This window comes from Equus przewalskii, chromosome 28, assembly GCF_037783145.1.
Source record: "Equus przewalskii isolate Varuska chromosome 28, EquPr2, whole genome shotgun sequence".
NCBI lineage: Eukaryota > Metazoa > Chordata > Mammalia > Perissodactyla > Equidae > Equus > Equus przewalskii.
The window spans coordinates 13,845,199-13,862,107 of record NC_091858.1 but is presented as its reverse complement, the minus strand read 5'-3'; positions in this window follow the sequence as shown (position 1 = coordinate 13,862,107).

The following is a 16,909-nucleotide window of genomic DNA, read 5'->3' as shown; positions in this document are numbered from 1 at the left end:
TCCTGAAGTTCTAGAACATAGAAGTCTTTCAATTTCCATCTTAGTTGAAACTCCCTCATTTAAAAACAAGTTTAGTTGGATGGGCAGGTCAGTCCTTTGATAGGCTAGGAATTGAAAACAACTGTCTTTGTCTTGCACATCTGCAAAACCAGGAATGGCTCCAGAAACAGTTCAAAAGCTCACGTACATTTACCATCCCCCAAACCTGCTCTATTCTTCTCAAAATGCTTGGAGATATTAGGATATTAGAAATAGAATTGTCCTGCACTTAAAAATTTAAAGTGCCTGAGACCTCTGATAATAGGCAAAAATGCCCCAAAAACTCCATCTTAGAGAAAACTTGAATACTTTTCTCTGTGCCTTTGTAATGTAAATTTTATACCCCCATCTTCTCTGGGAACTAAGATCCATTCTTTGATATTCAAACCTTAGGGAGAAGTTTCTCATCAGAAGGAAGGAAAAAAAGGAAATATTTGGAAATTGGTCAAATGAAAAAACTTTAAATGTCCTCTCCACAAATATTAGTAAAAAGCTTTAGCAAGTGAACTTAACTTTTTCCAACTGCCAAAACAAAATTTGGATCCAACTGTTCTTTTTTTTTTTTTTTTAAAGATTTTATTTTTTTTCCTTTTTCTCCCCAAAGCTCCCCAGTACATAGTTGTGTATTCTTCGTTGTGGGTTCTTCTAGTTGTGGCATGTGGGACGCTGCCTCAGCGTGGTCTGATGAGCAGTGCCATGTCCGCGCCCAGGATTCGAACTAACGAAACACTGGGCCGCCTGCAGCGGAGTGCGCGAACTTAACCACTCGGCCACGGGGCCAGCCCCCCAACTGTTCTTTTATAAACTAGTAAATCTTGTGTTGCTCCTGATTCATAACCATAATTTAATGAAAGCTATAAGATCTCTGTTTGCATCTATGTGTTTGTATGTGTGTTCATATATGTATGTTGTGATTTTTTCTTTTTTTACCTCTGGATAGTATTGCCAAAATTAGTTGGTAATGAGTGATATTCAATTGGATCTAAAACAAACAATCACAGTAATTAAGGATTGAGTCTTCTAAATTCTCAGAAACATACTAGAAATGAACCCAAATGAATTTCAAGTTTATGTGATCTGGGAAAACATTAGGTATTAAAGCTAGTTTAAGTTGGTTGTTAATTAAAGCAGACATGTCTTTAGAGTTAGTAACATTGACTATAACACAGATAAACAACTTATATTCTACCTGGGTTTACTAGTCAAATTTATCTCTGTTACAAAATTTGTCAGGAAAATATGTATATTTTATAAAATAATATATAATATTAAAGTATTATATATCAATAATATTTATAATAAATATACAAAGTATATTAAATATATATTAAAATAATAAAATATACATGTTAGCTTAGAATTATAGCTGACTTTGTCTAATGAAGTTATTGTAGATAATCTAAACAATTGATATGAACAGATGATTTAAATAGATTTAAATAAGAAAAGGTTTTAGGTGAACTTTTTCACAATAATTATGTGTTATGTTTTATGTACTTGAAAGTAGCATGAAAATCTTTTTGGTAACTTGAAACCTTAGAGTTTTGCTAAATTAAGTTAAATGATGGAAATTTATTGAATATCTAGATCATTTCCAAATAAGATAAAATACTGAACATTAATTACTAAACATAGGATTATCTACTTTTGGCTTCTTATTATAGAGAAACTAAAAGATAAATTTAGGTCTGGTAGTAAACATGTCTTATGCTTTATTGAAAATTGTGCTATAGAGAAGCATATGTCTGTGGAAATTATAAAGTGTATTTATAAGTTTGCCAATCAAAAAAATACTGGTATAAGAAACAATTCACAATTGCTTACTTCTTAGTTTTCACTAGGAATTAAGGTTTCTAATGATTAAAAATTCTGATTAACATATATAATTAAAACTACTAAAATAATAAGGGGGACATCTTAGTATAAAATGTGTTTTCAGTAAAACAAAAAAAAAAAGAAGTATAAGGAATGAATCGCATTTATTAAGAGAAAACAAAAAGTTCTTTTGTCCTAAAAAGAGGTTAAAGAAAAAGAGAGAAAAGGAAAGCATAGGAGAAAATCTGAATATAAAAAAGGAAGTTATAGAAGGTTTGTGGAAAAGGAACTTTGAGAAAAGAGTTTTATGCTTAATCAAGCCAAGATTGGAATGAATTTAAGTAAGTGAGTTTTAGTATCAAAAGTAAGCTGGTACAAAATTAGAATTTGGTTTTTTCTCTGTTAAAAGGACAAAGTTATTTTGAACTTTGGTCTGCTCTTGGTAAAGAGATTATGAAAGATTTTCTTTACCTTTGATTAGTCTGCCTAAAAAGCAGGGATTTATGTTTTATCCAAATAATTTCCTGTGTTGTTTTATCAGGTCTTTGATTACAAGAGCTAAGTTTTACTTACAACTTTTTCACTTTCTATATTTGCCTGCAAAGTCTTTCTCACCACGGTTAAATGCATAACTAAGTATTGTTTCACAGTAACCTAGGATCCTATATGACCAAATGTTCTAAAACCTTTTGATATTTTTGGCAAACTTCCCAAAATAAAATTTTAAATCAAGTCTTTTTGACTTCTAGCTAACTTTGGGATTTTTCAGAGGGCTCCTGAAAAATCTCAAAGAGAGATATTAAACTAATTAGCTTATTTGGTATGTTAAATTGCATAGGAAGCATTGATAAGCATAGGAAGCATAGGAAGTGATGATAAACCTTAAGTTATATTGCATGGATGAATGTTATTAATATAACTGTTCTAAAAATTATATGAAATTCCTAAAAATCTGTTATGTCCTGGTATAATGTTATCAGTCATAATTCTAGTTACCATCATAAAATGTGTGTTATAGAAATAACCAAATTTCCTTGCAATTGCATTGTAATCAGATCCTTAACCATGCCATTTTAAGTATTTTGTTATTTACAGACAGTTATTATTTTACTCTAATGCTTTTGCAAATATGTTTCACCTTTAGAGAAATTCATTGAAAGGACTCTGACACTCACTCTAGAGTGCAGCTTTCTGATAAACTTTCAGATCATACCACTGACCTGGTTAAGAATTTGTGGAACTCTAATGAAGAAACAGATGGCTTTATAAAACTGCTAAAGATAAAAATCAAGAATTAATTTCTTAGGACTAAATGAACTTTTGAGAATGATTATAATTTTTATAACTTTTTGTTTGAAATATTGCTGATTTTTTCAATGTTTTGTTTTTCCAAATTTAAAGAAAGTATTTTTCTCTTAAGCTACCTATGACTTAGAGCAAAAAACATTTATCTTTTTTTCCCTACCTGATCCCTCTAGAATTCAGAAACTAAGTTCACTAGGAATCTGTTCTTGTAAGAGGGCACAATCGGAAAACATTGGTTATATTACCATGGCTTTGACTGGAATGTCATGTTTGAGAAAGACATGCACAGACTCAGATGTGACCAGACAGCATAAGGAACTAAGATTGACTTTACGGAAGCCAATAAAGCCCCCTTAGAAAAATTGGCCTTGTACCTTCCTTATATGGTTCCTAACAGCCTTACCAGGTGAATAAGGAAGGTCACTTCCTGGCAGGCAAAAGAACCTCAGGATATTTTGGGGACCTCAAGAAGAGAGGAACTAACCCAAATCTAAACATATTACAGGCAAAGTGTGATGGTGCATATTTGGCCTGGCTTCTTACCCTCAAGAGGCTGTTAAAGTTCAATCTGGAGAGTACTTATGAAAAGTTTCAGCAAAGAAGATTTTAGAAAGCCCATATGATCAATTGCTATTCTTGCTGCATTTATGTAAATAATGAGGCCAAATTTATTGAAACTAGGTTTATTTTGCAAATAAATTTGTCTTATTTTGTCTATTTTTGATAAAAATGAGGGTGATTATAGAGAAAAAAATTATGTTTCAATAGAAACTATAACAGGCACTTATGGATATTAGATTCTAGTTCTGTTAATTGTCTTTGAGATTTTGTTTTCAACCTATAAACTGAACTGAGTCCTGAATTCTTCTAGTTTCCTCAAATATTTGGCTGCAGCTCTCTAAACTAGTGCCTCCAATTTTTCTCCCACTTTTGACTTGGAATCATTGAGAACTAAAGCTGCCCTTTTCCTGAAGCTGTAAAAACTGAAACTGGACAACTAGATATAAACTTAAGAGTGATCACCACAATAGCCCATGCTTTAGACAATCTTCATGCCTGTTGCTGTGTAAGCCACTCAGAAAGTTGACCTGATGTCATCAGAGACAGTTCAAACTGCAAAAGATACTTTGACCCTAGAAACCTTGACTGGCTGCCCCTGGACTCGAAAACTGGTTTATAGTCTACACCAATCATTAACCTTTGTTTTTCTTTTGTTTCCATAGAAATGCCTCATTAAATACCTGATTTCTCACACAATATAGGCCTAATTTTGGGAACCCAGCATGACACCACCTCCTAAAATGAGACATACCTGTTTAACTGAACTGACCTATTCTCAGGGCTGAGTGACTGGTTCAATGAGATGAAGCAATCTATCAACTTCGCTTCTGGACTGTGAAACTTCTTGTTTGAAGTCACAAAGGCAGGACTGTAGGGGGGCAGAATTTGTCAGCCCAAAGTATGTCTCTTTGGCATAAGGCCTATTTTAGACTGGTTATTTTTAAGAAACATATTTGGGAGGAGCTCTGAAAACTAAGTACAGTCAAACATCACTTAACAATGGGGATACATTCTGAGAATGCTTTGTTGGGCAATTTCGTCATTGTGCAAACAGCATATAGTATACTTACATAAACCTAGATGATATAGCCTGCTACACACTTGGGCTGCATGGAACTAATCTTATGGGACCACCATTGTATATATGGTCCATCATTGACCTAAATGTCTTATGTGGCACATGACTGTAGAAGTAACCCTTTATAAAAGATACTTACATTTGTTAGGGAATTCTCCATTTGTGAGGATGTGTCCCTCACTGTACCAGGAAGAGGGGGATGGCCTTATCTCTAGAAACTCTTATCAATACAGAAGGCAAAAACTTAAATCTGCATAACAACCTTACCCTGGTTTACTGTGCTTTTCTTGGTAACCTCTCATAACTGACTCCCTCCAACCCCAACACCTTCTTTTGTCTTTAGCTGAAGATGGCATTTAAGGTGGTGGCTTTGGCCATTTTGGTGAGTTACTCAGTTTTCCTAGGTCTCTCCCATGTATACAGAAGGTATACATGTTATTAAACTGTCTCATGTTAGTTAAATCTTAGACCAGCTAGAAGAACTTAGAAAGGAAGAGGAGAAATTTCTTCTTCCCCAACAATATGCACCAAACTCTGACTGTATATGGAGTTTCAGTGTTTAGGCAGAAATGAAAACACCAAGGTGACTCTGCTACATGAATTTATATCCTGAGTGTCTCCTGAGAAGATCAGATGCTAAATGCTGTTAGACTCAGGTGCTCGCCTTTGGTTATTGGTGTATTAGAAAATAGAAATTATCTGAATTGCGCACAAAAAGCAAGCAGAATATAAAATAACAAACAACTCAGAATTTCAGCAGCTTGGTTTGGTTATTGATACAGAAGTATTCCAAGGGCTCGCTTTTATAGCTTGAGCCACCGTGGGTTGGGGGGCTGGGGAAGTGTAGGGGAGGGCTACAAATCACTTGCTGGATTGGATTTATTTTCTGCAGAAAATTACTTGCCAGAAAACTAAATCCTATTAATAGAAAGGGGTGGTGCTTCCTGGGCAGCAAATTTTGAAGAACTGTTTTTGAATTCCATTGGCTACATTGAGGGCTTTGGTTGGTGTGACCCAGCGCCTCAGGTTAGAGGCAGCACACCCTATTAATAGCACTTGTAAACCTCTATCATTTGTCACGGTTCACTTTTCTTCATTATTTTATAATCATAAGACAGTACAATAGGGCAGCCTCCAAGCTGAAGGAGTACCTGGCACTATACTGGGAATGATAAAAGGTCATCAGTTCCCCTTAAGCTGGGACCTAGCTGCCAGGTTTTCTGGTTGGCATCTACTCTGAAGACTGCTATATGAGCAGTCTCTGAAGAGACAGCAGAAGTGGAAGGAGGTGGTGTGTGTGTCTTCATTTTGACCAGTTCCCACCTGTCCAATAGTGCTAATAACAAAGCTTTGCATACCTAAGACAACACATGGGTTATAACTCCATTTTGGTAATATCACTCTTGGCATATTTTTCTTGGCAAAGGACTGATTTGCAATGTAAGTCTATTCTGCTTTACTTTCATAATTCTGCTTACAAATAGAAGTATGTAATACAAATCATGAAGTATGAGATAACCATGGATGTGAATCACTGGGGGTATGTAGAGGCTGAAGTTGTCAGGAAACCACGGCTGCCATGTATCACTAAATTGCTTCACAACTCCAAGGAAATTCCATGAAGCCTGTATGCCTCTACTCTTCTATCTCCCAAGTAAGAATACTGTCTGCCAAATAGTTATTTAATAGGAATATTTGGAAGATGTACAAGATGATACAGATGAAATGCTCTTGGGGTCCTAGGAGAAAACAGAAGAGTAACAATGATAATTTAGGTGACTAGAGAGTCTGTTAGTGCAACGAGTTTGCTGAAGGATTAAGACTACCACCTCTGCCCTTAGGCGGCCTGAGTTCATAGCCTGGCTCTGCCGCTTGCTTACTAGTCATGTGACCTTGGGAAGTTCCTTATCCTCCCTGTGCCTCAGTTATCTCATCTTTAAAAATGAGTACACTGCTACTACTATGTCATAGAGTTGCTGTGAGACTAAATGAGCTTTCTGCTGGATTGGAAGCCGGAGTGCTGCTGAGTGGACCTGGACCTCCAAGACACGGAGTGAGAAGCTGCCCTTTTAGGCTCTGGGTAACTTCCTCTCCTAAGGGCAGGACTTGTTAAGAATGAAGCGCTCCTGTCTATTTCAAAATGGTTCCTGTCTCCCTCCTGCCAGAAGCACAAGGAGATTTTTCTCCAGTATTTACCATGGGAACCTGTTTGAGCTCCTGGAAATAAATCTCACAAAATTGTAGTAGCCCCCTGACTGGGTCCCCTTGGCGTTTTTACCTCTCAGAATTGTCCACGTTGGGCCTCCAGCAATTTGTCAGTTATAGTTCTTGCTCTCCCACCCAACACCGGTTCCCATAGCGCTTCCCACTCATGAGTCTCGGCTCCAGCAAACTGTTACTCTCCGTATTCGCCTGTCAGCCTCTCCAGTCTTGGGGACAGCAGTCTTCCCTGTGTCCTCACCTCTCACCTATCCTACAGGAGATGATTTTTCAGTCTGTTCAATTTTTTACATGTGGTTGGGACAGAGTGGAGGCTTCCCAGCTCCCTACATGCAGAACTGGAAACCCCGTACCGCAATGACTTTTTAAAATACAACACCAAAGACCTGATGCATGAAAGAAAGAAACTGATAAACTAAACTTCATTAAAATTAAAAACTTTGGCAAAAGACACTGTGGCAAGAATGAGAAGCCACAGACTGGGAGAAAATATTTGCAAAAGACATATCGATAAAGTACTGTCATTCAAAATATACAAAGAACTGTTGAATCTAAATATTAAGAAAATGAACAACCTGAGTAAAAAATAGGCCAAAGACCTGAACAGACACCTCACCAAAGAACACAAACAGATTGCGAATAAGCACATAAAAAGATACTTAACATCATATGTCATTAGGGAGGTACAAATTAAAACAACAGTGAGATACCGGTACACTCCTATTGGAATGGCCAAAATCTGGAACACTGACAACACCAAAAGCTAGTGAGGAGGGGAGCGAGAGGAACACACTAATTACTGGTGGGAATGCAAAATGGTATAGGCACTTAAGAAGACAGTTGGCCAGTTTCTTACAAAATTAAACATAGTCTTAACTATGTTCCAGGAATCGTGTTCCTTGGTATTTACCCAAAGGAGTTGAAAACTTACATTAACACAAAAACCTGCACACAAATGTTTAAATCAGCTTGATTCATAATTGCCAAAACTTGGAAGCAACCAAGATACCCTTCAGTAGGTGAATGGATAAACTGTGGTACATCCAGGCAGTGGAATATTATTCAGCACTAAAAAGAAATGAGCTGTCAAGCCACGAAAAAGACATGGAGGAAACTTAAATGCATATTACTAAGTGAGGAAGCCAGTCTAAAAAGCCTACGTATTGTATGATTCCAACTATATGCCATTTTGGAAAAGATGAAACTATGGAGAGAGTTAAGAGATCAGTGGTTGCTAGACATTAGGTAGGGAGAGAGGGGAGACTAGGCAGGGCACAGAGGATTTTTAGAGCAGTGAAAATACTCTGTATGATACTATAATGATAGAAACATGTCATTATACATTTGTCAAAACCCATAAATTGCACATCACCAAGAGGGAACCCTAATGTAAACTATGGACTTTGGGTGATAATGATGTGTCACTGTAGGTTCATCATAAGTGTTGCAAATGTACACTCTGGTGGGGGAGGTTGATAATGGGGAGGGTATTCAGGTGTGGGAACAGGGGTTATATGGGAAATCTCTGTACTTTCTGCTCAATTTTGCTGTGAAACTAAAACTACTCTAAAAAATTAAGTCCATTTTGGAGCTGGCCTGGTGGCATAGTGGTTAAGTTCGTGTGCTCTGCTTCAGTGGCCCAGGGTTCCCCAGTTCATATCCCAGGCATGGACCTACGCACCACTTATCAAGCCATTGCTGTGGCAGGCATCCCACATATAAAGTGGAGGAACATGGGCACAGATATCAGCTCAGGGCCAATCTTCCTCAGCAAAAAGAGGAGGATTGGCAGGGGATGTTGGCTCAGGCCTAATCTTCCTGGAAAAAAAAAAAGATTTAAGTCTATTTTTAAAGGGAGAGCAATATAAGGACACAAAAGTATGTACAAGCCAAGTATGTCCATAGATACTTTCTCTTTTAGTTGAGAGAGGAGACATAGAGATGCACATGAAGAAATAAATATTAAATAAATAAAAATAATTAACTTTGTCTAACTCCTTTGACTTCAAGGAGGTAAATAGTGTAAACGTATTTTACAGAATCCTGGTATTTTTTAATTAGTTTGAAACTAGGGAGAATAAAGGGGAAAAGCAAATACTCTTTATGTTTCCTCCACTTTGGACTGAGAGCCTGATTTTATAGACCATTGCTCCAAAGTTCAGACCCAGGAGAATTATGAGGAAAAGAGAGCAGGTGGGCAGACAGCTCTACTCTCAGGCCCTCACTCAGCACACGACAGTGAAATTGAACTGAAGCTCCCTTACATGGCGGTGGGTGCCCAGCCACAGGTGAGCAGCTTTGTTCTCTGTCTAAATTTAAAATAAGGCAGGATAGTATATACGCAAAAGAACTGAAAGCAGGACTCAAGCAGGTATTTGTTTAAATATATGTGTGTGTGTATATATATATATATAAAAAATTAAAAAGTCAAATGACAAACTGGGGGCAATGTTTGCCATTCCTACTATAGACCAGGAGCTAATCTCTTTCATACAGAAAGAGTTCTTAAAAATCTGTAAGATAAAAAAGGAAAATCAGGGGCCAGCTCCGTGGCCGAGTGGTTAAGTTCGCGCGCTCCGCTGCGGCGGCCCAGGGTTCGGATCCTGGGCGCGGACATGGCACCGCTCGTCAGGCCACGTTGGGGCGGCGTCCCACATCCCACAACTTCTTAGAAGGACCTGCAACTAAGATACACAACTGTGTACAGGGGGGGTTTGGGGAGATAAAGCAGAAAAAAAAAAAGATTGACAACAGTTGTTAGCCCAGGTGCCAAGAAAAAATAAATAAATAAAAAGAAAATCAGGTAACAGTTATGAACACACAGTTCATAGAAGAAACACAAATGGTTCTTGAATCTATAACAAAATGCTCAACCTCATAATAAGAGAAATGCAAGTTAAAAGAATAAGTTAATGCAAGTTACCTATCAGATTGACAAAACTCGGGAAATTTTATAACAATGTGTTAGTGAGTGTTGGGGTGGAAAAGCAGTGGGTCAGCGGAGAAATTATATAAACATACATACACCTTCATGCCTTCACGTGCTTGTAAATGCATGGAATATCTTCTGGGTGAATATGTAAAAATCTGGTAACATTGGTAAACATGGCTTTACTGGGTGGCTGGGTGCCATAATTGAGGAGACATTTTATTATATACACTTCTGGATTTTTTTAAAATTTTGATCTATGTGAATAAATTATCTATATAAAGCACTAAAATTTGGGAATGAATTAGATCATTTATCATTTGACTTGGAGGGATTTCCACACTATATTGAAAAAGCAAGATGCAGAAAATTGCATATTATACGTATAGTCTTGGTTTTTCTTTAAATATGTAGAACATGAGGTTTTATTTATTTATTTTTTTAAGATTGGCACCTGAGCTAACAAATGTTGTCAGTCATCTTTTTTTTTCCTTTCTGCTTTTTCTCCCCAAATCACCCAAGCACGTAGTTGTATATTTTAGTTGTGGGTCCTTCTAGTTGTGGCATGTGGGACACCACCTCAGCATGGCCTGATGAGCGGTACCATGTCCACGCCCAGGATCCAAACCAGGGAAACCCTGGGCCACCAAAATGGAGCACAAGAACTTAACTACTCGGCCACGGCCCCCCGCCCCCCACCCCCCCCATAGTCTTGTTTTTACAAAGTGTCAACACAAAATAACCAATAACCATTTTATACATAAGAGAGAGAAGGTTAGCTTTTCTTGAACCAAACTGAGGATTATATCCTAGGAAGGCAGTTTCCACAAAGGAAGAAAGTGTTCCAGAGAAGCATGGGTTTTCACTACAGTTTTATACCTTTTTAGAACACAGACCATAAACACACCCAGGATACATATTCATCAAAGTTTCAGAGAGGTATTCAGTTGCAAATTAGCAGGTCAACATGACCCTGATGTCCGGGAAAGGGAACTTACTTACCTTCAGGAGCACCAATACACCAATATGGGCTTTACCCATACTGGTGGCTCCAGGAGGGGAAGTATGCATTCTTATCTTAAAAGAGTGCATCCTTTGAGATAATATTTAATGCGTTCTTTAATAGTTAAAGCAGATGTACGATGTAGGTTTGATAGGCCATAAGTAGGCTTCTTTAGTTCAAGCCAAATCAGTTTGGAACCAGAATAGCTACCCCATATACCTCAATATGTGAAAATCTTTTGTCAAAAGCAAACAATACCAAGTAAAATCCCTATATGTAATTATACATGTAGATATATGGTATATGTAGTTTATACCGTTATACTGTATAATACATTATATTGTTTATGATTTTATGACCATGGAGAGCTACGGAAGGACACATGATTGTTAATAATGATTGTTTGCAAGGTTGGGGAAGGGAGGGAGCTAAGTCAAAAGAAAGTATTCTTTTACAATATGTCTGACATTTTTGAAAGAAATACTGCGTGTATGTGTGTATATATACATATATATATTTACATCTATCTATCTAAAACATAGAGCAAAGAAACATCGTCTATAAGCCACGAGAAAACATAACTATCATGACTCTTTGTCCATGAATTAGAACATCAAAGCATGTGTATGTATGTATATATAAATGCACACACTCATATATACATATATATACCTGTATACATACATATATAAACATATATACATATATATAAAGATGCACATGGAATGTGGAGAGTGGTTGTTTCAAGATAACAGGGTTTCGGAAGATTTTTTGTTTCCTAATTTTTTTAAAGATTTTTTATTGTTTTTTAAAATTTTTCCTTCTTCTCCCCAAAACCCCCCAGTGCATAGCTGTATATTTTAGTTGTGGGTCCTTCTAAGTTGTGGCATGTGGGAGGCTGCCTCAGCATGGCTTGATGAGCAGTGCCATGTTGGCACCCAGGATCTGAACCGGCAAAACCCTGGGCCGCTGAAGCAGAGTGCACAAACTTCACCACTTGGCCACCAGGCTGGCCCCATGTTTTTTTAATATTTTGATGCGTTTGAATTTTCCAGTGAAGCTATTTCACTGTGGGAAGGAAAAAAATTGAAACAAGAATAGTTTTTAAATCACGTGGCTCAGTAATTCAAGGCCTCTCCTCCAAATTTGGAGTCTGATTTCCAGGTGAATTGCTTTAATCTGTTTGGAAACTTAAAGCAGGAGCAATCACCTTAGAAATGAAAAAAGTGATGATGACAACAGAATTGTAAATACGCAATTCTTCTAGTGCCTCTGCTATTTTTTCCCATTTTCTCAGAATGTTGGAAGAGAATCTTTTCCGTTGGAAGGTGGAAATGAAGAGGACTGAGAGAAATGTCTCTCTCGGCTGAATCTTGCTGTATCTACTCAAAGCAATGGATTATATGTTAAATGCAGTTACATTGTTGTAAGCAAAATATCCAGAATCAACATTTGGCCTAATTACAGAATGCAACCTACACTATAGTCATATTTCTATTATTTAATGGTCATGTTTTCTCTATAATGGAAAGATAAATCCCCAACTGTTAGTTAAAACTAAAAGGAGACACATAAAGACACACCAGGCAAGTGGTAACTAAACAAATGTAGAAATGGTATTATTGATTCTAGACAAAGGAGAATGGAACATTGCATGGAACAAAGAGAAACATCACCTGTGGGCCACAAGAAGCCATAAAAATCATAACTCTTTGTGCATGCAACTCAACGTTAAAACATAAAAAGTAAAACCTGTTAAAATCGTCCACTATGATTCTGACTTTATCAAATCCTCCTTATATTTTTAATACTTTCCTCTAAGAAACTGACAAAGAAAGCAAAAATAAATAAAAACATCAGGGTGTTGAATATCATGTTTAACCAACTTGATTTTAACAAATATATAAAACTCTGTACCCCAAATCAAGAAGGTACATTCTTTTCGAATGTCATTGAAACATTTACAATAACTGACTTGTACTCAATCACAGTAAACCCTCAAACTGCAAAAAGTAGACATCAAACATGACACATTCTTTGACCACAGTGCAATAAAACTAACAATCACAGAGAAAAGTTAAAAAAACAAAAACCTAGCCACTTGGAAGTTAAAAAACAGTCTTGTATACCATTCTTAAGCCAAAGAAGAGATAAAAAGTAAAATTAAATGCTATTTAAAAATAAAGAATTTGTGCCTATTATACAATATTATGCAGCCATTAAAATGAGTGAAATAAGGGGCCAGCCTCATGGCCCACTGGTTGGGTTTGTACACTCCACTTTGGTGGCCTGGGTTTGCAGGTTCAGATCCCAGGCATGGACCTACACCACTTCTCAGCCATGCCGTGGTATCGACCCACATATAAAATCAAGGAAGATTGGCAACAGATGTTAGCTCAGGGCAAATCTTCCTCAGCCAAAAAAATAAAACAGGTGAAATGGAACTGGTGGTAGGGATACAGGACATCCACAGAATGTGCTGTTAAGTGAAAAAGCAGGCTTCGGATTAACAAATGTGCACCATGATCCCCTAGGGCAAGAGGATCCGATGGAGCAAACACAGGTTTTCCCAATTCTATTGATTTATGCCTTTGCAACTCAAAAGACAGGAGTGCGATTCTTGAGTTTCTGTGTTCTCCAGTGCCATCCCTGGGGCACTAAGTAAATGGTGCTATCAAGGTGTGGCCAGGCCAGGAGTAACAGGGATCAGTGGGGGGGGGGGGGGGGGGGGCGGGTGGAGATCTTGGCTAATGTCATGAATGTTATCCTGTCAAACATGTTCATTTATAAAATGTATAAATAAGAGTCTTGAAGTAATTAGACCAAATGGCTCAGTTTGTTTACTGGAAGGCAAAGTGGGATGTAGAGAAGGAGGAGCTTTTACTTTTTACTCTTATGTATATGTGTTATTTGAATTTTTTGTCAGCATATTTTCATGTATTACTCATTGAATAGCTTTATTGGAGTATAATATACATACCATAAAATTTACCCATTTTCAGTGTACAATTCAGTGATTTTTAGTAAATTTATTAAATTTAAGGGTTGTACAACCACTACCAAAGTCAGCTTGGGAACACCACTATGGGAGGCACCTGGAACCTCAAGGTCAAGTTCAGCAGCATTCCAGTGAACTTCCTCGTGGCAGGAAGTGGGGAGCCAGTTCCCTTAGGTACCGCTAGGAGAAGAACAGATTCCCTGCTTTCATGAGAGACCTGAGCACCACTTCCAGAAGATCATCCTGGCTTCCTCTAATTCCATCTGTGCTATCAGCAGTGAGATTCCTGGAAATGAGATGCTCATTCCTGGAGGATAGAGTGCACACCACGTAGACGCATGGGTTCTGGGGCTGGACAAAGCCTTTAAGGAACAAGAGCTATGAAATCCCCAATCTCCTGGGTAATAGACAACTTTTCTCTAAAGGCTTCTCTCCCTATGAAGGTACATGTTGGAGAAACTGACCCTTTTCACCTTGTGTCTAACCCCTTTTCTGTGCCTTTGCCTGTCCATCCATCCTCTCACCAACAACTCTCTCTCCCAGGAAGAGGAGTGGCCCATCCAACTGGTCATAACCCAGGACACCATTAGACTACATTTTTTTCCACTGAGTGAGGTACCTCTGTCTCAAGATTGGCACATTCCTCTTGTTCTTTCTCCTGCCACGGACAAAGTCTGTGCCTTCTCCTCTTCACCAGCAACTGCGAAGGTCACTTAGTGCGGGGATTGCGCTATAGATTGTAGCTCTTTTAGGTTCCTGGGTAGGAAGCTGAAGGTCTAAGCTGTCCAGCCCAGCTCTTACCTAAGAGCCCACTGTAGGGAGGGAGCAGAGGCGTGCTCATTTGATGGATGTTACTGACACCCTTGGATGAAAATCCCAGTCCAAACCTCCCCACCCCCATTGCACTGTATGTGACCCCAGAAAACCAGGGGAAGAGGTTTTAGCAGGGGCTCCTGGGAATGTGTCTGACTTACCCAGACACCCTGGAACTCCCCTTGTCTGCCTGTCCAAACCCAATTGCCAGATACAGGGTCTCAGTAGCTCTGGATTCTGGTGGTGGAGGATCCAGCACACATTTTCTCTAGCTAATTGGTCTCGTATGGTGCACTCGGTTGGTCTCTGTGCCACTCACTGTGCAGCAGGAAAGACAGCTTGGGTGGACATAGCTGTAAATAGACTAGAGGAGACTTGAGGTAAGCCCTAATGGGGAGGGGGCTGGTCTGAAATCAGTCGTTACTTCAAACCCTCCCTGCTCCCATTCTCTCCTTGCATTATGCATTTACAGCTTTCTACTTTCCAGCATTTCTTTATCTCCGGATCAGATGGAGCCGATGTAGCATAAGCGAGCAGTAATGCATAGTGGTTGAAAGCTGTGTTTTGGTTCTTGAATGAGATCTTGGAAAGAGGCGTCTCTGGATTAGGGGTAAATCTTGCATTTTCAGGTTTTCTAGATAACCATTTATTGGCATGTTGGTTTTAAAAAATGGCTAGAAAAATTGTTTGACTTTCCTTCCATCAAGAGGCAGGGTCTTTCTTGCCTCCTGTTGGATCTGAGTCGGCGAAACTGCTACAACCAATATAGAGGAAGTGCCGCTCTGTGACTTCTGAAACGAGCTCATAGAAGGGGGTGGAGCTTCCACCTTGTGCACTGGAATGCCCGCACTGGAGCTCTGATCTGTGTTGTAAGAAATCTGACTACTCTACTGGAGAGGGCATGGGTAGATGCTCAAGGCGACAGTCACAACTGAACTCTGAGCCGACAGCCAGCATCAGCTGCCAGTCATGTGAGCAAGCCATTTGGATGGCCAGCCGCACTGAACACATGACAGCAGCCCAAGCCAACATCGACTGCAACCACACAAGACACCCCAGGTGAGAAGTGTCCAACAGAGCCTTTTCCAGGTTTCTGATTTCCAAATTCATGAGCAAAATAAAGTGGTTGTAGGTTCACACAACTGAGTTCTTGGGCAAATTGTTGTAGTAACAATGATAGAAATCAGACAGTTATGGTCTGTGGGTTGTTATGATGGCAGATCGAATGGAAGGCGGGTCAAAGGGGACAGCCTGTATCAGGTATTCCTGAAATGGCAGTCAGTCCAAACCTCTTGCAGGAGTTTGCAGAGTTTGACTCACTAGTCTTAGGTGGGCCCAAGAATCTCCATATTTTTAAAATTATCTCTGATAAAAAATTTTGAAGTATTTTTATCACAATAGTGATAGATGCACCATACAAAAGGAGATAAATCCCCCCTCCTTAGGATTCCCTCCTCATCATTTTTCCCATTTTCCTACCTATTTCTGCATATTTATTTCTCTAGGTGAAATCAGGATCATGTTGCCATGTTCCTCCCAAATCCTGTTGGTGTTTTGATTTAGATCACATTAAATGTATAGGTTAATTTATGGAGAAATAATATCTTTTCAATATTGAGTCTTTTTTTATCCAAGAACACAGGATGTCCTTCTGCCTTTGTCAAGTGCTCTCGTTACGTCCCATGCTTCTGGTTTACGATTTGGGGAATTTGTACCAATGGAATCTGAAACAAGCAATCCACAGATCAGCATTGGGTAACCACTGATTTGTAGCATCTTCAACTGTTTATTTCTTCAATCTGGCCTTGAAACACAATGCTTATTTCCATGATTCCAGGAGAATGTGAGGTCAGTAAAGTTTCCTAGGATTCTGTGAACTGGGCTGGACCCCCTTGTTATGGATGGGCAGGGGTGTTCCAGCGGTGGTCACTCCTCATACACTCTTCTGTTACAGCCCTAATCACCCGTGCTTAGGCTGTTTCGGCCAGCCCGCTCCCACTAAGCAGCCATCCTGATTGCTCCATCCTGTCCTTGGCACAAAGCAGACTTTCAGATGAAGGACACTCCCTGTCTCTTACCACTCAGTTCTTCCTGCCAGTCTCTCTGCCTAGAGAAACCAGGTTCTTAGGGCTTCCTATTAGCCTTCTC